The sequence below is a fragment of the Plecotus auritus genome, assembly GCF_963455305.1.
Source record: "Plecotus auritus genome assembly, chromosome: 2".
Taxonomy (NCBI): domain Eukaryota; kingdom Metazoa; phylum Chordata; class Mammalia; order Chiroptera; family Vespertilionidae; genus Plecotus; species Plecotus auritus.
Genome location: NC_137771.1, coordinates 183,804,892 through 183,831,396, shown reverse-complemented (window position 1 = coordinate 183,831,396; position 26,505 = coordinate 183,804,892). Strand labels below are relative to the sequence as shown.

Genomic DNA, 26,505 nt, shown 5'->3' with positions numbered 1-26,505 from the left:
CCATAAAAACCAAGTTAGGCCAAGGAGGGACTTGTTTATAAGGTAGAAAGAAATATCACAAATGAATAAATGAGCAACTGGCCTTATCCCTACAGTTTCTCAGAATTTTTTTTTACCTCATCTTCTCACGCTGCATTCTCTTTCTTATTTTAATTTTTTTTTTTTTTAGTGTAACTCTTTAGGCTGAAATATTTACTTCTTTTTTTTTTCATATTGTGGCCACTCATGAGCTCAATCTTACTTTCTTGCCCTCTGAGTATTCTAAAAACAAGTGTTCTAAAAGCCCCTTTGTCATGCTTTTAACGTGCTGAGCACACGCCTGTCAGTGATCGGACAAAGGCGAATCCTTTTCCAGCTCCATTCACCATCTCGGAATTCTTCTCACTTTGGCCCTCCCTTCCAGGAAGTCCTGACTGTGCTGATTAAGGACAAAACAACTCTCTTTTGATACGCTGGGGTGAGAGCTGCCGGCCACTCTCCATCTCTCCTTCATCCAGTTTTGTGGAGGACTTCCAGAATGTGCGCCTCCTAGAAGAGCAAGCAAAGAATTGTGGCAGCATCCTTGCTCCAGTGCACACAGCTGAGGACAGTCAAGAGCTCGAGGCAGGAGGGAGGGAGGCGGGGAGCCTGCAACATACATCTTACATGATATCAATGGCATTCGCCAGGTTTCAAATGTCCCCTTGTTTCCTCACACTGCGGAACCACAGACGAAGAAAATAAAAGTGACTTCAAAGAGTAACTACTGGGCAAAGTCCTGCCTTCGCACAGGTAGATACGTAAGTCTCACATACAGAAAACTAGTATGTGATGGTTAGGAGGGAGTGTGGGTTCAAATCTTGGTTCACCATTTATCATCTGGGTAAATTCTACCAAGTTACCCAGATGTTTCTTCACCTGTAAAATAAAGGTGACTGCAGTACTGACCATAAAGGATTGAGAGATAAACATGGAAAGCATTTAGAACAGTACTGGGACAGGTAGGAGCTCCATATATGATGGCAGTAACAGCTGCTGATGTGATTACTAATATCAGTGTTGTTTTCTAAAGAAGTTCTAAGAATTACAATGCCTTCATTCAACTAACATTGCAAGGAGCACTTACCACGTGGGTCATGAATATGGTGCTTAACACTGGAAATACAGATACAACCTGTGCCCTCAAACAGCATCCAATAAAATGGGATAATATATCACGGAGTGGTAAGCTCTGTAACACAGAGGTGTACAGGATCTTGAGAAGCAAGAAACCTGGAGAGGTTGAGAAAGGGACGATGAGCCAAGTCTTAGAAGGCAGACTGGAGTGCACCAAGGCAGAGACAGGGACAGTCGCTCCAGGCAAGGTTGGGGAATAGCTGAGCACAAGACTAACACGCTTAGCAAAGGCAAGTGTATGAAAGGCCTAAGTGATCTGAACCTCAGCCTGGAGGTAAATGTGGATCCTTGACTTCAGGACAAAGGATGGGCTGGAGTGAGAGAAGAAAAGGAGGAAGAGGCTGACTGGCGATTACTGCAATAATAAAAAACCCAAAGTGGGCAAGGATAGCTTAAAAACCCCAAAGAGTCTTTCAGAAAGGATGGAGTAGAGAGACTAGACCCCAGAATATTGAGATGTTAAAGTGACAGGTCTTTGTTATTGATTAGATATGGAGGATTAACGACGGAAAAAGTACAAAGTGAGCTCCTCTGACTGGAGCAGCAGAGTGGATGGTGGTGCAAACTGGGATGCCATGCCGGAGAGGAGGTTTGGGGAGAGGGCGCTGTCTGTGCTCAGTTTTGAACGTGTGGAGTTGAGGTAACTGTCCAACATTCAGGCGGACCCATCTGGTAAGAGAAAAGTCAGAAATACGGCGATGCATCTGTGAGTTTGGATGAGGCTGGAGACAGAGACGAGCCATCAGTGCTCGGAGCACAGTCACAGCCACAAGAGAGAGGGTGGAGGTGACGAAGATGGACCGGTTAGGGAGGCAGGTCAGGGAGACAGGAGGACCAGGGAGAAAAAGAAAGCGGCCATTGCAGTCACCAACATTTTCTCAGAACTAGGACACTATTTTCATTCCTCATCAGTCTTGTCCACAACAACTTTTTCAAAATTCCAAAGTTCTTTATTTATATACCATCTGTTTCATAAATATTTTGATGCAGCTTATGGTAAAAACAGACAATAAAACAGTAAAGTAAAATGAAACGAATAAACCAGAGCAAGAAAACACGGAATTAGACTGGGAGGTCAAGACAGCAGGTGGGGGAAAGGGGAGTTAGAATACAATTATGCAAGCCAAAGGGACTACTGAGTTGCTCCAGCAGAGCTGCTAGCTGGCTTCTGAGCTTCCTAGTAGCCAAAACAAAAATAGAGATAGCCAGTTACCTCCATAAAAAGAATCTATACTCTTCGTCAGGATTGTCTGTGTCCATGGCCATGCATATATGCATACAAGGTCCTTGGCTGATTACCTCCCACCCACCCACCCTTCCTCACCCTCCCTCCAAGATTCTGCACTATGTTCCATGCTTCCATGTCTCTGGATCCACTCTGTGCATCAGTTTACTTTGTTACTTAGATTCCACATATGAGTGAGATCATGTGATACTTGTCTTTCTCTGACGGACTTATTTCACTTAGCATGATACTCTCCACATCCCTCCATGCTATCTCAAAGGTAAGAGATTCTTCTTTTTTACGTGCGGTTATTTTTAAATGTCTGAAAATATATGATAGCCCTGGCCAGTGGCTCAGTTGGTTGGAACGTCAACCCATACACCAGAAGGTTGAGGGTTCAATTCCCAGTCAGGGCACATACCTAGGTTGTGGGTTTGATCCCTGTTTGGGCGCATTGGGGAGGCAATTGATCAATGTTTCTCTCTCACATTCATGTTTCTCTCTTTCTCCCTTCCTCTCTCTAAAATCAATAAAAACATACCCTTGGGCAAATATTAAAACAAACAAACAAAAAACCTTGGATATATTAACATTAAAAATCACACAAATCAAAATACACTTCTGATTAAAATACTTCCAAATGATCTATCAGAGGAAATCCAGGAAAGGCATAGCAGCATGTACCAAACTAAAAATTGTTAGAAGTAACTCAAATTTCAAAGGATCTTTCTTTTGTTTTATTTTAAAACTAGAGGCCTGGTGCATGAAATTCATGCAGGGGTAGGGTCCCTAGGCCTGGCCGCCGATCGGGGCCTTCCAACTACGGGCCAGGGCCTTCCTTCGCTCCATGCCGCCCCCTGGTGGTCAGAGCACGTCATAGCAAGCGATTGAACTCCCGGTTTCTCAGTCAAACTGCCGAGGGGACACATTGCATATTAGCCTTTTATATATATGGACAGATTTGTATATGAGCGTTTCTAAAAAAAATAGAGAGACTAGTACTACGAACCTCTATGTACCCATCACCCAGTTTCGACAGCCATCAACATTTTGTCATGTGTTCACAGGCCAGAACTTTAAAGGTCGTGCCTTCTAGGGCTAGAGCTCAAACACATATGGCAAAATGTAGCTTCCTCTGAAAACACACCCCTGTAAACAGTAACTTCCAAGCCATATGCAGAAACCAGCTGGAGTGAGATCTGTCCATCAGATTCCTGATCCTCAGCAGCATCAGTATCACCTGGGAGCTTTTCAATGATGCAAAACTTCAGGACCCATTTCAAACTTATTGAGTCATAATCTGCAGTTTAACAAAATCCCCAGGTAATTGGACTACACATTAAGATTTAAGAAGCATTTATCTGCTCTAGACAACCATACCTCCCCTCTGCAAAGCTTTGCTTAATTAAGTGGTTCTGAGGAGCTGGGCAAGAAACTTAAGTGTGAACAACAGTGTCATTTTACCGTTAAGTTTGCCATTAACTAGTCCAGTGGTTCTCAACCTTCCTAACGCCGCGACCCTTTAATACAGTTCCTCATGTTGTGGTGACCCCCAACCATAAAATTATTTTCGTTGCTACTTCATAACTGTAATTTTCCTACTGTTATGAATCGTAATGTAAATATCTGTGTTTTCCGATGGTCTTAGGCGACCCTGCTAGCGGTTCTCAACCTGTGGGTTGCTGTAGAGCCCCTAAGACCATTGGAAAACACAGATATTTACATTACGATTCATTAACAGTAGCAAAATTACAGTTATGAAGTCGCAACGAAAATAATTTTAATAATTAGGAAGGTTGAGAACCACTGAACTAGTCAAACTTAAAAGCATGCAATTTGTGACCTAGTAATTCCACTTTTCAATACCTACATTAGGGAAATAGTCACATATATGCTTAAGTAGAATTTTTGTAGTTGTTGTTCATCCTCACCCGAGGATATTTTTCCATTAACTTTTAGAGAGAGTGGAAGGGAGTGGAAGAGAAAAGGAACCCAGATACCTGGAAGGACAGGTACCAAAAGGTAATGTGATTACATCTGGGGCTGGATGAAGGGGAATGGGATTAGGGGTGGGAAGTAAAGGGGGGATTATAATGTTTTATCTCTTCTCTTATTTATGGAGAGTAAATTTTTGTATCACTTGTGAGACAATTTTTTTTTTTAAAGTAGCTACACAGTTTCTTATACCAAATGAATTTATGTAGAGAAAATATGGTCAGGGCAAGGCTACAGAAAAATGGATAAAAAGTTTTAAGACCTTTGACAGACTGTATGGACCTTTGTGTGTGTGGGTTTTTTTTTCTGTTTTCAACATATGCATTCAGCTGGTACTGGGCATATTTTGCACTATTTAAAAATGTCTTCAAAGTGGTATGCTTGTGCTTCTGTGTATTTTTGTATTCCCTTCTTTGACTATGAGCTAAGTGAGAACAAGTTATATATGTGATTGTTTCTATTTCTACATATTTCAGGTTCCTAGTTCAACAGATAATGATGCACACTAGCTAAGTGAGTAAGTCACCAACCTATTCTATATATATAAAAACCTAAGCGACCATCGCAACCGAACGAACAACCGAACACGCTGCGTGGGGCAACCAGGCTGGCAGGAGGGTCAGTGAGGGGGTGACCCAACGACCAAGCAGCAGGCTGAGTGGGGTGACCAGGCCGGCATGGGGGTTAGTGAGGGGTGACCCAACAACGGAACAGCAGGCTGCATGGAACGACCAGGCTGGCAGGGGGGTCAGTGAGGGACAACCAAATGACTGAACAGCAGGCTGCATGGGGTGACCAGGCCCGCAGGGGGGGCAGTTGGGGGCAACCAGGCCGGCAGAGGGGGGCAGTAAGGGGCAATCAGGCAGGCAGGCAGGTGAGGGGTCCCAGATTGGAGAGGGTGCAGGCTGGGCTGAGGGGACCCCCCCCCCCATGCACAAATTTCATGCACCGCGCCTCTAGTGTGTGTGTGTGTGCGCGTGTGCGTGTGTGTGTGTATATACACACACACACACACACACACACACACACACACACACACACACATATATATATAAAAGCCTAAACGACCGAACGACCAGAATGACTAGTCACTACAAGGGGGAAGACGCTCAATGCAGGAGCTGCCCCCTGGTGGTCAGTTAAATCACAGCAGGAGCGCAGCTCAGCTGACCAACCCGTCCCAGGGGTCCACCAGCCCCCAGCAGCCACTCACTCCCTCAGTAGTCCTGCAGGTCCAATCTTTGGAGAACAGGCCAGGCACCAATGGACCAGCACCACCAGCACAATCCTGCCAGCGCCGCCGGCTTCCTGGAAGTCAGCCTTGGGCACCACAGCTACTTCCCCTCCCTAGACACTCCGCAAGGAAGAAACAATATAAAAGCGGCCACCAGGTGGCTCCCGACAACCGGTGTGGATGTCAGCAGGATGAATCCTGATCTCGTGCCAGCAAGGGCATCCCACCAACCGCCCAGAGGGCCAATTGCATCCCGGCCCACCCCCCTGGGGACCCCACCTGTGCACGAATTCATGCACCAGGCCTCTAGTGTAAAACAGAAAAAAAAATCCCTAAGAGGTAGGCAGAGCATGTACTGTCTTCATTATAGTAGCTGAAGAAACGGGCTCATAAGGCTGGATAATGTGCCCAAGGACCCTTTACCTAAGAAGTGGCAAAACCAGATCTTGGCTCCCACTTTGGGATTCCAAGTCCTCTACCCTTTCAGTTATACTCTATCTGCCATGCTGCCATACTTACATATGACACTTACCTACGCATTTAAGCAGGTTTTTTAGCAAGATCCAGACTGAAAACTCTCAAGAGAAATCTTAGAATTCAAATAATATGTACACTTTGGGGATCTCATATCTATTTATTTTCAGTTTCTTTTCCTTTCCTATACATTGCCTTAAACAACCTAAGGGGATGAGACTGAAAAAACACATTATACTACCATCCTATCCCAAACCAAAGTAGAAAAAGAGTGAACTCTAACTGTTCTGTTTGTTTGTTTTTAATGTGGCTGTTATAGATTATAGGAAAGAGAATAAAACACACCCTGGCCAGTGTGGCTCAGTGGTTGAGCATCATCCTGTGCACTGAGAGGTCGCAGGTTAGATTCCCAGTCAGGGCACATAACTGGGTTGCAGGATCAATTCCCAGGAGGGGGTGTGCAAGAAGCAGCTGATCAATGTTTTGCTCTCACATCGATGTCTGTCTGTCTGTCTCTCTCTCTCTCTCTCTCTCTCTCTCTCTCTATCCCCCCCCTCTGAAAATCAATTTAAAAAAACAACAACAATATAAAAGTATTGTTGGAACCTGGAGAACATTATGCTGAGTGAAATAAGCCAGTCAGAGAAAAACAAATACCATTTGATTTCACTCATATGTAGAATTTAATGAACAAGCTGAACTAACAAGCAAAACAGAGACAGACGCATAGATAGAGAGCAGGCAGACAGCTCAGGGTGGGGTGGGGGTGGGGGTTAAACAAAAAAATAAAAAAAAGAGAAAGAACTCATGGACACAGACAACAGTGTGGTGATTGTGGGGGAAGAAGGGAGGTGAAAGAGAGTATGGGGGGGATAAATGGTGATGAAAAAAATAAAATTAAAAATAGGGAAAAACAAGTAGATGGACACTATGTACCCATCTCCCAGCTATAACAATGATCACAGCCCATTAGAAAAATCCTAGTGATCATGTAAACAGTGTTAGGGAGTAGGGGTGAAAGGGAGAGTCTAGTTGTCTGTCCTTAATAAAGGAAAGTGACAAGACACCTGGAAGCTTTTATTTATTTATTAAACATATTTTTATTTATTTCAGAGAGGAAAGGAGAGGGAGAGAGATAGAAACATCAATGATGAGTCATTGATTGGCTGGGACCGAGCCTGCAACCTGGGCATATACCCTTGATCGGAATCGAACCTGGGATCCTTCAGTCCGCAGGCTGATGCTCTATCCACTGAGCAAAACCAGCTGGGCACCTGGAAGCTTTTCATGTGAAATATTCTCAATCTGACTTATAGGTTTGTAAAGTCAATTTGTTTTTAAGTTTGGCGTTAATGAGGTTAAAAGTTCACAGTAGTCTTGAGATATCAAGAAAATACAGCTGACTTCTTGATCCTCTTAAGCACTGTGACTAGAGAGCAACTACTCTGGACCCACTTGCATGCCTCTATTTATAGGAGCAAGCACCAAGTCTTATGGGAAAAGATCCTAAACCATTTAAAAATCAAACTATTTTAAGCATCTCACAACTTTCTAAGAATTTTGTTTGTTTGTTTTAACATTGTTCCCAAAAGTTAGGTCATAAATCGTGTGTGTGTGCACGCACACATGGGTGCCTGTTTTGGGGAAACGTATAAAATGAGGTTAGTAGGTTTAAAGCATTATAGGCTCTATGAAGAGCTCTAACCAGGGCTGCATTTATGGGGTAAGGTGCTGGGAGTTCATAGTATGACTAAGAAATGAATTAGCTGCCAAAAAAAGAAAAAAAATTATTTTTTTTAGAATTGGGCAGAATACATATATTGTTTAAAAATATGAATCAAGTACAGCTCATTTCAAATATTAGACATAGCTCCCATAACCACTGAAAACATATATGTACTAACTGGGATTTTGCTAAATTTAAACCCTGACTCAGTAGAGTAAGACAAGTCCTTCTTCTTCTTTAGGGGAGGGAAGAGTGGAAGAACTGCCCCAATAGACAGGACTGCTAACAACTCCCACTGTGTGCCAGGAACTTCATGTGCCAGGAACTTTTTAATGATGTAGAGAATTATTAGTCCTTCCTTTCTTTTCAATGAGTAAAAGCCAGTTGAAGATTTTCAAAATCTGCTTAAGATCACAGCTAATTTCCAGTGCCAGTGTTTGACTTCAAAACCTACCTCTTGTCTTCTTTACCACACTGACACTCAACTAGGCCAGCACCGTATGTTTGCTTCAGATAGTCTTTTTTTTTTTTTTTTTAATATATTCCATTGATATTTCACAGAGAGGAAGGGAGAGGGACAGAGAGCCAGAAACATCGATGAGAGAGAAACATCGATCAGCTGCCTCCCGCACACCCCCACTGGGAATGTGCCCGCAACCAAGGTACACGCCCTTGACCGGAATCGAACCCGGGACCCTTCAGTCCGCAGGCCGACGCTCTATCCACTGAGCCAAACCGGCTTCGGCTGCTTCAGATAGTCTTACTGACCATCTCAGCTTGGAATTAACCTTTGGGCATGGCCATGTAACATTCACATCCATTATATAGAAAGTTATATTAATACCCACTAATTTTGAGAAAGAAGCCTCCACTACACAGTGGCACTTACAAGGTGGTCATCAAAAAATGGTTATTCCTAGTAATTTTATTCCAGCACCAGAAGCTCAGAACGTAAATTAATGGGCACAGCTACCGGTCTTGTCTGAAAATAGCTTCATGACTAACTGTGTCCACACAGTGACGAGAATATGTTAAAGCACAAGACTTGTGGGTTGCAGGGCAGCCTTCATGCAAGTTGACTGGGACCATAGGTTGAGGGCTGGGAAGTGGAAGTCACTGGCTTTCCAGCTTGGTCACCAAACAGCACCCACTTGAGATTTTTACCAAAGTCATGCTGTTGTGGCTGTTGCTTTAAATTCTTTCTTAAGGAACATATATGAAGAAGTTAAGTGGTAGGGATTAACCACCTGTCAGCTCTGTGCCTTGTGTGATCAAGTTACAGGCTTGACACAAATAGCAATTGTAATTGATTACATAATTTTCAGTTCAAGTTTAATCCCGCTAAAATGTCATGGTGAAACTAGGCCATTTAGGAAGGTTTATGGACAAAAGGATAATGATAAGTTTAAAGGCTGCCATACGCTTGATTCAGATTTGAGACACTCGAGATGCTTGTAAACCAAGAGAGGACTTTCTTGCTCCATGAACAGCAATAAAAGTAAATGTGCCTCTCATATATGTTGGTTTCTGAACGTTTGGACTCTTACTGAAAACAGATCGATGCCTCTGCTAGGAGATGGCCATGGAAGGCCTAATTTTCGCTCTGGGCCTCTCTAGGGCTGCACAGAGCTCTGCAGAGGTGGAGGACTTCAACGGGGGGAGAGGGGCCCAGGGCCACTGTGACTGCCTGGTCAGCAAATGGAGTTCTCATCCATGAGGGCAGGACCAACAGTTCCCAGAAACTCAACACAGTAGCTGATTACAAACTCAAGGACATAAGCCAGTTAGATTCAAACCGGGCTGTCACTGTGTCACTCTACATGCCACTGCATCTGCACCTGGTTCTTGGTTTTTATCATTTTATGTAAAAACACCTCAACTTTCAAGATCTGATTGACCGAAGTGGCTAACATCTGTTTGTGCCCAACCAATAGCCTAGAGACATGCTATATCTCTTTTTACATATTGTGGCTCTTTGAAAGGCTGCAAATCATTATAATATCTAAGATATCTCACCGCCCCCCCCCCCCCCGCAAATTTCAATCCTTTAGGGGCAACATGGCCCCATGAAGAATTTCATGGTCTAGGGTAGATGTTCATGTAAGTCCCATAAGATATCTGGAAGGGTATGTACACACACACACACACACACACACACACACACACACACACACACACATTTTAAAATCAAATTCTTAAAGGACCCCATAGTAAATATTTTTGGTTTTGTGGGCTACCTACTGTCTCTATGGCATATTCTCCCTTATTGTTTTGTTTTTATAGCCCTTTAGAAACATAAAAAACGCTCTTACTTCAAAGACACCCTACATCAAAACAGGCTACTGGCCAAAATTGGCCTGTGGGCTAGAGTTTGCTGACTCCTGATTTAGAGGGATAACAGCTAACATTTTTTGAGATCTTACCATTTACAAAAAAGTAACTGTTTGTAGAATGGCGGCTGCCAGGGGCTGGGTTGAGAGGGGAATAGGGAGTTAATGTTTAATGGGTATAGAGTTTTAGTTTTGCCAAATGAAAAGAGTTCTGGAGATGGATGAGCACAATAATATGAATGTACTTAACATCACTGAACTGTACACTTAAAAATGTTAAGATGGTAAATTTTATATTGCGTGTTGTCATTAAAAATTAACTGCTTGCCCTAGCCCATTTGGCTCAGTGGACAGAGCGTCGGCCTGCGGACTGAAGGTTCCCGGGTTTGATTATGGTCAAAGGCACATGCCCGGGTTGAGGGCTTGATCCCTAGTTGGGGGCGTGCAGGAGGCAGCTGATCGATGGTTCTCTCTCATCATTGATGTTTCTCTCTCTCTCTCTCCCTCTCCCTTCCTCTCTGAAATCAATACAAATATATATTTTTTTAAATTAACTGCTTAACTTTCATATAATACTCACCCAAAAAAACACGTAAAGTAGATAAAGACATTTTATAGCTGAGGAATGGGAATCTATAAGAGCTTTCACAACTTGCCCATGCTACAAAGCTAGAAACTGGAGTGCTGAGATTTGAATCATAGTCTGTGGGTCTAAAAGATTGAGCTCTTCCTCATTCTCTCACCACCAAGAACTCCTTTTATTTATTTATTTTTCCAAAAGATGCCATCTTGCCAAAGATTTTATCTGCTAAACAAGCATCACTTACTAATACTTTGCTTTGCCTCTTAAACAATCATTCACAGATACTGACAAACAGAGCTTCAGATCCCTTCAGGGGTCAGCCCCTTCTTAAAAGATAACCTCTAAACTGACATAATTTCAGCCAAAAATCAAAGCAATTTGGATTCTAGTTAAGATTTTCCTTTAGATAAATGTAAGGTCTGAGGACCTTTCTTATCTGTCTGCTTCACTCCACTACCCAGTTCCCAGAACAAGGCCCAGTATTTGGGAATTTGAAGAACTGCTTGCCCTCCTTTATTTCTCGGCCCTTTGTGTTTAGGAAGCCCTGTAATATCTGTGAAACTATTGAAGGCAGATAGAATCCAGGACCTCTTTCATCACTCAAGTTTTATGATTTCATAGTTATGCCAGTGGTATTCCTTCAGTCAGTCAACCATAATTCTCTAGATCATACTACAGCACAGGATGCTAGTGTGTGTTCTTGCAAAAACACAGAGCAAAATGAAAGAGGAACCTAACGTGTAGTGGGGTATAAAGTCCATCACTTGGCAAAAACAACCAAAAAAGACCTTAAGAGATTTTTAATGAGTTTGGGAAAGAATCTTAACTAGTTGTTGAAACTGAGTCCCCAGGGACTAAAGAAAGCAAAAAACTGCTGGGGCTGCCTGTGTGTAACAGTTCCCTCAAAGGCAACGTCTGTGACACACGCTGAGCCTAGGGCAGTGGTCGGCAAACTCATTAGTCAACAGAGCCAAATATCAACAGTACAACAATTGAAATTTCTTTTGAGAGCCCAATTTTTTAAACTTAAACTTCTTCTAACGCCACTTCTACAAAATAGACTTGCCCAGGCCGTGGTATTTTGTGGAAGAGCCACACTCAAGGGGCCAAAGAGCCGCATGTGGCTCGCGAGCCGCAGTTTGCCGACCACGGGCCCAGGGTACCTCATCCCCTTGGCTGTACCAACGGTCACAGCCACATGACCTAGGCCAGGCCAATCAGAAGTCTCCCCTGGGGTTTTCAAACTTAAACTAGGAGGAAAAGGATCCTATTTTGTCCCAGGCCACAGGCGGTAAAGATGGCTATAGACTGGCAATGACCATGGATGGTATTACCTTCCATGCAGAGAAAGTCCATCTTTAGTAAGAGAAAAATGAAGCCATCACTCAAAGACAAAAGTTGGAGAGAAAGTGTGGAGGAGCCAAACAGATACACAGCTGCATTCAAGCCCCTGGTTCTTCTGATCGTCCTTTTTTTTTTTTTTTTTTTTTTTTTTAATATATTTTATTGATATTTCACAGAGAGGAAGGGAGAGGGATAGAGAGCTAGAAACATCGATGAGAGAGAAACATCGATCAGCTGCCTCCTGCACACCTCCCACTGGGGATGTGCCCGCAACCAAGGTACATGCCCTTGACCGGAATCGAACCCGGGACCCTTGAGTCCGCAGGCCGACGCTCTATCCACCGAGCCAAACCGGTTTCGGCTTCTGATCGTCCTTAAAGCCCACTCCAGCCAGCCCACCCTGCAGTTTGGTTAAGTGGAAAAAAAAAAAAAATTGCTTAAGCTGGATTAAGTGAATTTCTGTTACTTGTGACCAAAAATCTTAATGCAGGGCTGAGGCTGTTGACTGACCTGGAAGGATAAAATGCGTCATCCCGGAGAAAGTAGGCTAAAAGGTAACCAGGTCCTCAACTCACCCTGGACTGGCTCCTCCTTCCTCCACCTCAAGTTCTCCTCTGAGAAACCTCTTTGCTACCAGGTGTGCTCCAATCCCTTAAAAAGGCAGGTTTGATACAATGTACTGTTTAAGCATTTTGGTTTTTAGACAGAAGTGAGTTCCCCGGAAACCCCCAAGTAGAATTATTTTTATCTTGAAAGACCCTTGATATTTTAGAGAGCATCCAGAAACAAGTTGTGAAAAAGTGACAGGACTTCAGGCTATACATAATAAAGAGCTTTAAGAGAACTGTTAAGAACATAATCCCTTTAAACAGCTCGTGTAAATCATACTAATCTAGTGAAGTAAATCTTGCATCACAAAGAGAGTATCAAGAAAAAAAATTTCGCCAAAACCGGTTTGGCTCAGTGGATAGACTGTCGGCCTTCGGACTGAAGGGTCCCTGGTTCGATTCCTGTCAAGGGCATGTACCTTGGTTGCGGGCACATCCCCAGTGGGAGGTGTGCAGGAGGCAGCTGATCGATGTTTCTCTCTCATCGATGTTTCTAGCTTTCTATCCCTCTCCCTTCCTCTCTGTAAAATATCAATAAAATATATTTTAAAAAAAAAATTTCACTTTCTTCCAACCCAGCCACCACCCCAATCACCCTTTATGTTACTTATTTTGTACCATTTTCCTACCTTTTCTTCCTATGATTTTTTTTTTGCTATTAGATTTATTGGGGTGACATTGGCTAATAAAATTATATAGGTTCCAGGTGTATCATTCTATAATACATCATCTGTATACTGTATTGTATACTCACTACCCCAAGGCAAGTCTCCTTCCATCACTATTTATTGACCCTTTTTTTCCTTCCCCCACCTTCCTTTCCCTCTGGTAACCACCATAAGTTTGTCTATGTCTATGAGGTTTCGTTGGTGTGTTTTTTTTGCTTAATCCCTTCACCTTTTTCAATCTGCCCCCATCCAACTCCCCTCTGACAGCTATCAAGTGAGTTATATATTTTAGTTGTCAAGTGTGTTATCTGTATCTATGAGTCTATTTCTATTTTGTTTGCTATTTTTCTTTTGTTCATTAGATTCCACATATAAGTGAAATCATATGGTATTTGTCTTTCTCTGACTGGCTTATTTCACTTAGCATAATACTCTTCTGGTCCATCCACGATGTAGCAAAAGGTAAGATTTCCTTCTTTTTTAAGGCTGAGTAGTATTCCATTGTGTAAATGTACCACAGCCTTTGTATCTACTCATCTACTGATGGACACTTGGGCTGCTTCCAAATCTTGGCCACTGTAATAACACTGCAATAAACTTAGGGGTGCATATATTCATTTGAATTACTGTTCTGGATATATTCCCAAAAGTGGTATTACTGGGTTATAAGGCAGTTCCATCTTTAATTTTTTGATGTAACTCCACACTGCTTTCCACAGTGGCTACACCAATCTTCACAGTGCACGAGGGTTCCCTTTTCCTCATCTTCATCAGCACTTGCCATTTGTGGATTTACTGATAGCCATTCTGACAGGTGTGAGGTGTTAGCTCACTGTGGTTTCAATTTGCACTTTCCTGGTGACCAGTGATGTTGAGCACCTTTTCTTAATTCCATTGGCCATCTGTATGTCCTTCTTGGAGATGTGTCTACTCAGGTACTTTGCCCATTATTTAATTGGATTGTTTGTTTTTCTGGTGTTGAGTTTTATAAGTACTTTATAAATTTTGGATATTAACCGCTTATCAGATGTATCGTGAATATGTTCTCCCATTCAATGGGTTGTCTTTTCATTTTGTTGATTGTTTCCTTTGCTGTGCAAAACTCTCACTCTGTGGGATGGGGAAGAGATGGAGGCCCTGAATCTTCTCTTCTTGCTGATCCTAGTTGTCTAGACAAGCATACCTTAGAAATACTGTGGATTTCATTCTAGACCCTCTTCCTATGATTTTAATTATTTTTTTCCATATGAAACTAGCCTAGCTGAAGCTATTCACCATTAAATCTGCTCCATTTTACCTAAGATTGGGGAGCTATGAATAGAAACAATATGCAACGAAATTAGTCGCCAGGCACAAGGAAAACAGATAGTTTGCCTTAATAGAAAACTCATAAAATTAACAATTTGCAATAAAATATCTGAAAAGGTTATTTTTTAAATATCTAAAATTATTATTTCAGACTTTATTTAAAAAGAAGGTAAATAAGAATTACTCTCTAATCCAAGACTATGTAAAAGCAAAGTGCCCACATAATGTTTTTCACTTATTTTATTTTTAAGGACAATTCTGAATAATTGTAAAAGTCACTTTTTCATCATTAATAGTTAAGGCAAGAAAAGAGATTTTGCCAGGAGACAGCAGTTAATTCAAAGTCAGTCTACACACTGCTAAAACAGCAGAAGTTTCTAGAGAACAGTTCCACCCCAGACTTGGTAAGTGCCCTCCTTCTGACAAGGGTCCTTTTTTCCTACCAGCCTGTAAGCTCCAGGAGAGCAGGTGACAGAACTGTACTGGTCCACTGCTATGCTTTTAGTGCCGGCACATCATAGGTGATCAATAAATGTTTTGAATATGTAAGTAAATAAAGAGATCAGTAAATAAATCCAACTGCATGTCCTACTTCCAGTGCTGGTGAGGAGTTTGACATAAGAAAGTTTTTGAGAAACTGACAAAGAAGAGAATAGAGAATGTAAAAGTTCCTATTTCTTTTTCTTAAATTCAAATGAATTCAGCAAGTATTTGGGGGGTGGGGGGACATGTCCTCTGTGGCAGGCACTGGACTAGTAGCTGCTGTCACACAGATAAAGACAGAGCCCCTAGGGGCCCCTAAGGTGTGCATCTGAGTGAGCTGCTGTTACCTGGAGGCCCAACTCTCACAGGACCTATGCATTCACCAGGACGCTCATCTTTCGTAGGATTGTGAACGTAAAAAAAAGGGAGGGGGGAGGCCATGGAAAACTTAAAACGGTGATTTTCAAGTGCACTTAAGTATCCTAACTAGACGTTAAAAACTTATAGTACCACTAGAGGCCCGATGCACAAAATTTGTGCAAGGGGCTCGGCCCTGGCAGCCCCAGCTTCATCCAGAAGGTCGTCCAGAATGCTGTCCAGCCATCCAATCAAATTAGCATATTACGCTTTTATTATTATAGATATAACCTATTACTCCATAACAACGTTTCTATAGGAATCCTAACAAGGATGCTGTAGTTCCAGAAACAAGCTTCCATGTCCCTAATTCCCCTTCTCTCTCTCTCAGGCAGAGGTAAAGGGAAACAGAAGGAATAAAGAGCAGCTTTTACAATGGGGGCTCCCCTAGAATGGGAAACTATGAGAAGGGAAGAAGGGGAATGGTGTGATATTCCTGCATATATAGATCATTCAAGTACTTGAAGATGGGAGTGACTGCATCTTTCATTTTGAACCTCATTAAACCCTGATGCACCTTCTCATACTGAATTCCACCTTACTAAAGATATTGCTATTACTGCCATCTGCTTGAATGTATGAACACAGACAAATCACTCATCAAACTACAGCCAAATCTGTTAAAAAGCAGATCATTATTTTATCGGTTTCAGATAACATCAAATTATAACCCCCTCAAAACACATCAGGTATAAAGAATAAAACTCTAACTAATTTTGGAATTGAGTATCTGAATACTCAATTTGGAATTCTCCCCAATACCAAAAGAGAGAGAGGAGAAAGAGAGAGAGATTGAGATTGCATATGTATTCTTTTAACACAGCTGTTACCAAAGATATCAATGAAGATTCTCTAAAAACTGCAAGCACTTTATCTCTCCATCCATTCACACATAGAACACCAATTATGTGTCAGATACATTAGCCTCAGGAAATGGGGAGATATAGCCACACAAAGAGGACACACCCTCAATTAGTAATACCGAGTATTATTCTATTTCTTTTTTTTTTTTTTAAATATATTTTATTGATTTTTTACAGAGAGGAAGGGAGAGGGACAGAGAGCTAGAAACATCGATGAGAGAGAAACATCGATCAGCTGCCTCCTGCACACTACCCACTGGGGATGTGCCCGCAACCAAGGTACATGCCCTTGACCGGAATCGAACCCGGGACCCTTGAGTCCGCAGGCCGACGCTCTATCCACCGAGCCAAACCGGTTAGGGCTATTCTTTCTATTTCTTATCTGGACTTGTTAAAGTCTAACTGAATGACTAATGAATGGAATGGGAATGGATGATAAACTCCAAGTCCTATCCCATAATAAATTAAAGTAGAAATTAAAAATAGATTAAGAGTCACTATCACTTAGAAATCCACAGATGCAAACAAAATGAGGAGAGTATTGGTCATACCATAAGCATTCCTGAAAGATACCATAAGCAGACCTATGAAGAACTAGTGGCCTTGCACTGTAATTGATAGCTCCTAAAGGCCCTAAGACCCTCTCCTAAGTAGGCCACAGCTCTTCCTCCTCTATCCCAGCTAGAATATTCTATTGTCCAACACACAAGAGCAAAGAGGAACTGTTTGACTCTTAAGTCATGGATATCATAAACATGGCTCAATAGTCACAAAACTGTTGAGATCTCAGCATGAGGAGGGGGTGCTGGATTACAAATCAGGTAGAATAAGAATCGCTTCTTGAATTAGAGATAATCTTTCAGTTCGAAATTACCAAATAGTATGGCTACAAGTCTTCTTATATTAAGAAGTGTGGTATAGCAGAAAGACAAACGGCTTGGTAGTCACGACAGATGAAATTTGTTGCCTTTCCCACTGGTGGCCTTGGGAGAGTGGAAATTTCCCTGAACTTCAGTCTCCTCTTCTGAGGAATGAAGTCGCCACCACTTGCCTCACAGGGCTATTGGGAGATGGGCAATAATCCATATAAAGCAACTAGCCCAGTCAACAGCCTCTGTTTTTCACGCCAGGCTGTCTGTACCTCCTCTCATCCAATGTATCGCATGCTGCCCACACATGGCACTCAGAGTGTGTTCAAGATAAGCTCAGCCTGTCCATCAGTCTGTGTGCTTAATAAAAAGCAAAACTCTGCCTTAACCGGTTTGGCTCAGTGGATAGAGCGTCGGCCTGTGGACTGAAGGGTCCCAGGTTCGATTCCAGTCAAGGGCATGTACCTTGGTTGCAGGCACATCCCCAGTAGGAGGTGTACAGGAGGCAGCTGATCGATGTTTCTCTCTCATCAATGTTTCTGACTCTCTATCCTTCTCCCTCCCTCTCTGTAAAAAAATCAATAAAATGTATTTAAAAAAATAAATAAACAAATAAAAAGAAATAACTCCTGTCTCTGGGCCTGATGTCAAAACAGGGTTCAGGACCCTAAAATACAGTTCTGGAATCTGACAGCGCTGAGAAGCTCTGGTCTGGTCCAGCATGGAGAGCAGCGAGGCAAGATGGACAGATTAAAATGCTTACTGTTTTCTTTTTCTTTTTTTCTCTCAATACAAAAGTTTATTTAACAAAAGTTCCATGTGAAAATGTGCACAACTCAATTTTTATATTGCAGTAAAACAGGAGCTGCGGAGAGGGGACATGTGGAAGCAGTTGATGTCTCTGGTGAACACAGCCATTCTTTATACTTGTTCCAAGGCTTCAAACATGATGCTATTTTCCTCGTATTACCACCATTCTAATATTATTCTGTTGTCCACTAATTGCCATCTCCACACCTACCGCAAGATTCATAAAGGGATCAAATCCCCGCAATATTCCTTGGATGTGTCTGCCACCATTTAATTTCAACGATAACTTCTTATCCCTAAATTTTTTTAACTCAGGAAGGTGAGCTTTGCTCATGGTGTCTACTCAGTAAGCTCAAAGATATCTACCCTGTATTTTCAAACATGCCCCAAAGGTTGGTCAGAATAGGTTTTGGAGAACTGGTCTGCCCTCGAATTGCAGGTATGCCTGGCTCCTTATCTTCACACAGGCAGTTGTTCCTAAACAAGTATTTCTTTGCTAAGGACTTGTAGACTCAGAATTCTAGAGCAGGCAGGAAGGGTGGAGATGAATCAGCCAACATCCTCACTTTACTGATGTGAAACCTAGTAGCCATATGTGTGGGTCACCGAGCTAGTTGTCAGAACCAGAATTAAAACCCTGGCCAGTATTTCTTCCACCAGACTTCACCATTTCATTCACATTAGTGAACAACCAGAGTTCTCTTCATATGAGTGTTTTGGTGTGTGTTTAATTTTTTTTTTTTTATTGATTTCAGAGAGGAAGGGAGAAGGAGAGAGGAATAGAAACATCAATGATGAGAGAGAATCACCGATGGCTGCCTCCTGCACACTCCACAGTGGGGATCAAGCCCGCAACCCAGGCATGTGCCCTGACTGGGAATCGAACCATGACCTTCTAGTTCACAGGTCTACGCTCAACCACTGAGCCATGCCAGCAGGCTGTTGTGTGTTTTTTAAGTCGTGGCTTTATTTGGTGGTCACTTCTTTTTCCTCCCCCCTAACTTCTTAATTATAAAATATACATGACATAAAATTTACCATTTTTAAGTGTATAGCTCAGTATTAAGTACAGTTACACTGTTGAGCAATCATTACCACCATCCATCTCTAGAACTTTGCATATTCCCAAACTGAAACTCTGTACCTATTAAATACTAATGCCCCAGTTCCTGGCAACTACCATTTTATGGTGTGCCTCTATGAATTTGACTAATCTAGGCGCCTCAAAGTGGAATCATACAATATTTGGCTTATTTCACTTAGCATAGTCTTCAAGGTTCATCCTTATTGTAGCAGGTTTCAGAATTTCCTTCCTTTTAAAGGCTGAATAATATTCCATTGTATGAATATACCACATTTTGTTTATCCATTCCCACAGTCAGACACCTGAGTTGCTTCCACCTTTTGACTACTGTGAATACTACTGCTATGAACATAAGTGTACAAATATCTGTTCGAGTCCTTACTTTCAATTATTTTGTGCCTAGCACCCAGCAGTGAAACTGCTAGATCGTATGGTGTTATCAGTGCTATTTTGATATATGTCTCGAAGTAAACAAAAAAACGAATCATGCTGGTTGGTAAATTCTTTTTATATATGTATTTTTTTATTGATTTCATAGATGAAGGGAGAGGGAGAGAAAGATAGAAATATCAATGATGAGAGAGAAACATTGATTGGCTGCCTCCTGCACACCCTCTACTGGGGAGCGAGCCCACAACCTGGGCATATGCCCTTGACCGGAATTGAACCTGGGACCTTTCAGTCCCCAGGCTGACGCTCTATCCATTGAGTCAAACAGGCTAGGGCTGGTAAATTCTTTAAAAAAAAAAATGAAAATTATTGAATGTTCTGTTCCTGGCTTAGCTTTACTTAAAAGCAAATTTTATGAGAAATCTTTTAGAGGCTGTGAGAGGTAGAGGGAAAAGCATAGCAATGATAGTGAGGAGGATGACTTTGTATTAATGTCCAGTGTGACACCTGACAAGCTTTCTGAGCTCTCAGCATGCATTTCCACAGGGCAGGGAGAGTGGTCTAGATCAGCGGTCGCCAACCGGTGGTCCGCGGACCACTGGTGGTCCGTGAGGTACGAAAGGTGGGCAACCACTGGTCTAGATAATTCCAAGTCTCTGGATTCTGCAAGTTCTATAAATCTATGGAAAAACTTACTGAGAGGATCACTATCTTTCTTAATCATTTTTATTTTCTTTTATTTCTGTTTGAATTACTAAGCATACTAGAGTTTCAAGAGCTGTTTCTAGTTAAAGAACTTAATATATTTTTTTGAGACAAGAGTTCCAGGGGCAACGAGAAGAATTCCTAAGCTAGAGAATAATCGGCAATGATTTTTCTCTTAGTAGTACATTTATTTGCTAATCACCTTAGAATTTCTCCAGTGTAGTACCTGCATAATCTGAGCCACTGTGAACCTGTGGTTATTTTATAGCAGTTGATATAAAACTATTATATGCACACTGAGCTCAGTATCAGCAGGACATACTTGCCAAGAAGAGTTTGCTACAATAGTTTGATCCAAACAACACTTCAGTTACTGAGCAGCATACCAAGATCCCTAACTGAAAATGCATTCTGACACCAACAGGTAAGACACCAACAACACACAGGTAAGACACCAACAACACACTCTAAAGCCCAGCCATTCTTGGGCCCTTCCTAACAACCCAGGCAGGCATTACTCTTTCCCAGGAAGGATCTGCAGGATGAGCAATGTGCCCCTGTCTCCCCCAGCTTCCCAGAACTCCATCTGCTTTATTGTCCACCAGGAAGCAGGCTTTCTAATCCTGGGGCCAGAAGGGCAAGATACGATAGAATTCCTCATGTCTGTTTCACCAATCAATATTTCAACTATTTAAAGTAACTTCCACGGAAAGGTTCCTATGCTGGGTACAATGATCTATATTTACCTATTCAATCCGTAGAGTCCTGGGAGGTAGGGATGTTCATGCTCACGTTAGGAAAGGAGATGGAAGCCCAGAAGAGTGTCCTGTCAGAAGGCACACTGGAGGGAAAGAGCACAGCCAGGTGGGACCCTTCCACTAAACCATTTGCCCATACTCTCACAAGTCTCACACCTGGCCACCCACAAGAGGACATCTGAGGTTCCTCTCTTTAAAAGCAGGCTCCAGGGGGGAAGGGGAGGGTGGGGGGAGGTCAATGGGGGGAAAAAAAGAGACATATGTACTACTATTTTTAATACTTCAAACAATTAAAAAAATAAAAAATTTAAAAAAAAAAGCAGGCTCTAATGCTTTAACAACTAATCCATGGCCTTTTGGTCAGGTTTGTGAAGTGTACAGATCGCACATTCTCTTACCTGTATTTCTACTGATAGGCAGGATTTTGATGAAACCAAGAGGAGAAACCTTAGATCAGCCCTTTCATTAAGAGACTAGAGGCCCGGTGCACGAATTCGTGCATGGGTGGGGTCCCTCAGGGTGGCCTCACAGCCCCGTCTGGCACCCCACCGTGGCCAGGCACCACCCCCTCACCTGCTCCACCATCCTGCCCGTGGGGCGATCAGCAGGATGATTGGCCCCCACTTGCAGCAACCTTGGCCTGATTCCACCCACTCACCTACTCCACCATCGCACCATGGTTCTGCTCTCATCAGGGCCCATCAGAGTAGGCAGCGCCTCCACTGCTCCCCGCTGCCAGCACCGCATCACCGATGCCCGCCATGTTCTGTGCCTGCCCTGGTGGTCAGCGCACGTTATAGTGAGCAGTCAAACTCCTGGCCGAACGACCACCCGAGGGGACAATTTGCATATTAGGCTTTTATTATATAGGATAGGATGATTTTCTACAACAGAAACACCCATATTACCACCACCTCCAACACCTGCAGATAATGATTGGGTCCCAGTGTTTCCATCCGCCTGTAGGCTCCTGGGAAGTCTACTGGGGGAAAAGACATCCATCCAGTCTTCCTTAGACCAGGCGTCCTCAAACTGCGGCCCACTGAGGACATTTATGCGGCCCGCCGGGTGCCGCTGCCTGTCCTGCTTAGCAGCCAACTCGTCCCGGGCCTGCAGTGCGCATAGGAATTTGTTCATAGTTTTTTTTTTAAACTATAGTTCGGCCCTCCAATGGTCTGAGGGACAGTGAACTGGCCCCCTGTTTAAAAAGTTTGAAGACCCCTGCCTTAGACATTTTAAAAGACTTAAACTATCCAAATCTTTCCTCTCCAAATTCTAAGAGTGCAAACAGTGTTAATTAATACTTATAACAGATTCAGGAAACTGTTTATGATCACATGCATTTTTCTACAGCACCGAAAAACCCTTGGGGAGGTATTAGGTTGTGCACTACATTTATGATGATTTTATTGGACCTAGAGCATAATTTTATTATTTTAAATGACCGTAGAGATTTCTAATTATTGCTATCGTTGATTTTATGGCACGGTATTGGTCCCATCTATGATTTATTTGATGCCAAGACCTTGATCAGTAAGTCAACACCCAAAAACGACATTGTTCCTATGGGAAATACTACTGGCTTTGAAACACCTACTTTTATGGGAGAGTTTTTATTAATGCTATGCCATGAAAGGCGGGAACTGCCTGCTCAGGAGGACCCTCATTAAGCAAAATATAAGAGTAAGTTTTTCTTTATCTCCCAACTTTTAGGAGACAGAAGCATTATTTGGGATTAATATTTTTAAGCAAGCTTCAGAGAATAATGTGGAGTATGTCCCAAATTTCTGTTCTACCCCCTACATCAGTGGTTCTCAACTCTGGCTGCATATCAGTACCCAATGAGGGCATTTAAAAAATAGCTATGCTAGGCCCCACCCCAGACCGACTGAATCAGAGTTTCTGAGGGTACACTCAGGTTCTGTATTTTTTTAAAGCTCCCCAAGTAATTATAATGTGCATCCAGAATTCAGAACAGCTGCCCTACACCAGTAGCTATTAAACCTGAGAGAATATCAGAATCATCTATCTAAAAGATATTGTGAAAACACAGATTATTGGGTCCCAGCTGGGAATTTCTGATTCAGTAGGTTTGAGGAAGAACTTTAAAATCTGCATTTCTGCTCAGCCGGCATGGCTCAGTGGGTGAGTGTTGACCTATGAACCAGGAGTTCACAGCTCCATTCCCAGTCAGGGCACATGACCGGGTTGCAGGCTCGATCCCCAGTGTGGGGCATGCAGGAGGCAGCCAATCAATGTAAGCCAAAGAAAAGGATTTTCTGCCTGACTGGTGTGGCTCGGTGGCTGAGTCTTTACCTATGAACCTGGAGGTGGTGGTTCAATTTCTGGTCAGGGCACATGCCCGGGTTGCAGGCTCGATTCCCAATAAATATATATTTTTTAAATCTGCATTTCTAACAAGATACTGATGGCCCAAGGGCCACACTGAGAATTACTGCCACCTTCCTAGTTGAATATTAAGTTATTCTAAGTTAATTTTATGATAAATATACTAGAGGCCCAATGCAGAATTCGTGCAAGAGTAGGCCTTCCCTTCCCCCAGCTGTTGGCACCGGCTTCCCTCTGGCACCCCTCTGGCACCCAGGACCCGGGCTTACCTCGCAGCCCCAGCTTCATCCGGAAGGATGTCCAGTCTAATTAGCATATTATGCTTTTATTATTATAGATTAATTTGCTCCTTGATATGGATTTTTGAGCGGGTTTTCAACAGTGTGAGCCAAAGAAAAGGATTTTCTGCCTGACTGGTGTGGCTCGGTGGTTGAGTCTTTACCTATGAACCTGGAGGTGGGGGTTCAATTTCTGATCAGGGCACATGCCCGGGCTGCAGGTTCGATTCCCAATGTGGGGCGTGCAGGAGGCAGCCAATAAAGATTCTCTTTCATCATTGATGTTTCTCTCTCTTCCCCTCTCCCTTCCTCTCTGAAATCAATAAAAATATATTTTTTTAAAAAAGAAAAGGATTTTCTGCTTAATCACCAATTAAAACAGGTAACTCAGTTTGCCAGAATGCACCATTGCCTGAGAATTGCAGTTACTAAAGCTCAACCAGAATGAAATCAGGAACAATACAATTCAACCATTAGTAAGCACCTCCCATACAATGCTGGGAACACACCATGAGTAAGTCATTCTTTCCTTCCCAGTGACACACAGATAATCAGACAGGACTGCTGTGCACACAAGTAGCTATGGAGTCAGACCATGACAGTGGAGGTAACTGTGAAAACCTAGGTGGGGGAGGGGAGGTTCAGAAGGACTTAGGGGAGTTTTACAGCAGGATCTCCAAGGGGACTACCCAGCTGCCATTTTTCCACTGTCCTCACAAATTTTACAATACCAGTGCAGCAGATTCCCTGCCCCTCGAGGGTGCATCTGGACCTTGTCCCCAGGCATTATGGAGTCCAGACAAATATAACTTTCAGGCTGAGGGCAGGTTCTGTGGTTTATCTACCTTTGAACTTTTTACAGCAATTAACCAACGCCTCACACACATAGGCGTTGCTGAATACCTGGGAGTAAGTGATCAAAAATGTAATCTGGAAGGTAAACCTAATGCACCCAGAGGGAGAAGGAGGTCAGGTTCAGGTTACCAGTTTTTTGCTCTCTAAGTAGTAACCCCATTCCAGGCCTAAGACACCATAGGCATTTAAGAAGTGAGCTTAGGTAACCAGAATACAGTAACACATGAAGCTGGTGTTGGGATAAGGGTGAAAAGCAGCAGTTTTCCTGTGGCTTGTTTCTATAGATTTGGAAAAAGTAAGAAGGGAAAACTCCTCAGAGATTAACTCCTTAATGCAGGGACCCCACTGTAACCTACACTGGGGTATACACATAGTAGGTGCTAAAGTCATGCTCTTCCGAATTGAAATAACTTTAGTTCCTTACAGAGTCTGAAAAACATTTCTTAAGTTATAGGACTTTATCTGACATTCAGCAGCTGATTCAGCTGAGGAAATTCATTGAGAGCTGTCAAGAAGTAATTTCAAAATCCAAATGCACAATCACCAACTAGGAACAGAATCCCTCTCACACATCCCACCAACCAGACTGAAGCACCTTCAACAACACTCAGGGCCCTAAAGACCCTGGACAGAGAAAATTTATAGAAGTCAAAGCTTTTCTCAAGGTAAGAACACCTACAAATATATGTTGTTGTCAGAAGAACTGGAATCAATGTGGAACGTTAACTGCTGAAAGCACCCTTTGGAGTGCAATGTCGCTGCAGGCTTTGTGCCTCCCTCTAGAACACAGAGCTCCCAGGCAGCCTCTCCTACTTAACAGCTGGATATTGGAAGTTATCATCTTATTTTTGACAAAGGTAGCTTTAGTTTGCTAGGCTCAATCTTAGAAGTTATCCACAATTACTTCTTTTATTTATTTTTTATTTATTTTAAATATATATTTTATTGGTTTTTTTTACAGAGAGGGAGACAGATAGAGAGTTAGAAACATCGATGAGAGAGAAACATCGATCAGCTGCCTCCTGCACACTCCCTATTGGGGATGTGCCCGCAACCAAGATGCATGCCCTTGACTGGAATCGAACCCGGGACCCTTCTATCCGCAGGCCGACGCTCTATCCACTGAGCCAAACCGGCTAGGGCCACAATTACTTCTTTTACAACTAAACTGTAATTAAATTTTACCTTTAAAGAGCAGTACAGAATCAAGTGTCAAATGATCAAAAATTAAAATTGCCCCAATTACAGTACTCTTAATTATTAGATTCTTTTTGGTGAATATATTCCAAATAAAAGTACTGGAAAAAAAAGTATCTCCAGTTATTCTGCTGTGATTAATCTGATCAAAACTGTCTTCATTGTCTGTCTGTTACATAATCCTGGATTGCCATGGTTTAAATTGAACGCTCTCCTTTGAATGGGTGAATCTGTAACCACTTCCTGTCACGGGAATGTTATAAAGGCATCATCCTAAATTCTTCCATAATAGGATGGTACCCAGATATTAGCAGTTTGCATCTCAAGAGCATTGTAAACCTAAAATGAATCAAGATGATACTCACTGAATGGTGAAATACCATTAATTCTAATTGCAACAGAACAGAACTAGAATTTACTAACTTTTCTTTAAGGGAGGGGTGTGGTACTTAACAAAGGAACTAATATAAACAAGGTCATAAGAGGTACATTTAAACTACTTAAGGGAGTAAAATATAAACATTTGATTGTTTTGTGAAAAAAAATACATCAAAATTTTTAACTATGGAGAGGTCAACAATCCACTCTGAGCGTTCAAGAAAGGAGGGGGGGTGAGAGCAGGATAATGCAGGATACACTCTGCTTGAATAGAATATATAAACTGGCCCTAACCGGTTTGGCTCAGTGGATAGAGCGTCGGCCTGCGGACTGAAGGGTCCTGGGTTCGATTCTGGTCAAGGGCATGTACCTTGGTTGCGGGCACATCCCCAGTAGGGGCTGTGCAGGAGGCAGCTGAT

At 42.5% G+C, this 26,505-nt stretch overlaps 1 protein-coding gene and 1 pseudogene across 2 annotated transcripts in view; both read right to left on the bottom strand.

Annotated features, from left to right (window-relative positions):
- The window catches only part of IGF2BP2 (insulin like growth factor 2 mRNA binding protein 2), a 152,841-nt gene that overhangs the window by 109,154 nt on the left and 17,182 nt on the right, over positions 1 to 26,505 (bottom strand). The gene's annotated exons all lie outside the window — the stretch shown is intronic.
- Positions 18,204 to 18,426, bottom strand: LOC308242246 (small nuclear ribonucleoprotein G-like; annotated as a pseudogene). The gene has a single exon. The product of its transcript is annotated as a small nuclear ribonucleoprotein G-like (transcript).